Consider the following 300-nt stretch of genomic DNA (forward strand, 5'->3'; position numbering starts at 1 on the left):
GGAGTGGTGGGGCGCGCACAGAGCTGGATCCCGCGCTACTTGAGGCCGCGTGGGGCATGACGGGACACGTGGCGCACCACGGGACACGTGGCGGGGCGCGGGGAGCATGACGCAGCTTGTGGCGAGGGTACAGGGAACGGGATGTGCAGGTGCTGAGGATCAGCCACCGGGTACGTGATGGCCAAGCTGCGGACACGTGGCCTGCAGGACACGCAGCAGAGGACAAGGCTTCAGATGCGGGGTGGGGGCGGGGCTGCTGGAACAGTCAGGACCACGGATGTGGGTGATTGCAACCCTCCC

The sequence above is a fragment of the Bison bison genome, unplaced genomic scaffold (genome assembly GCF_000754665.1).
Source record: "Bison bison bison isolate TAMUID 2011002044 unplaced genomic scaffold, Bison_UMD1.0 scf7180017864340, whole genome shotgun sequence".
Lineage (NCBI taxonomy): Eukaryota > Metazoa > Chordata > Mammalia > Artiodactyla > Bovidae > Bison > Bison bison.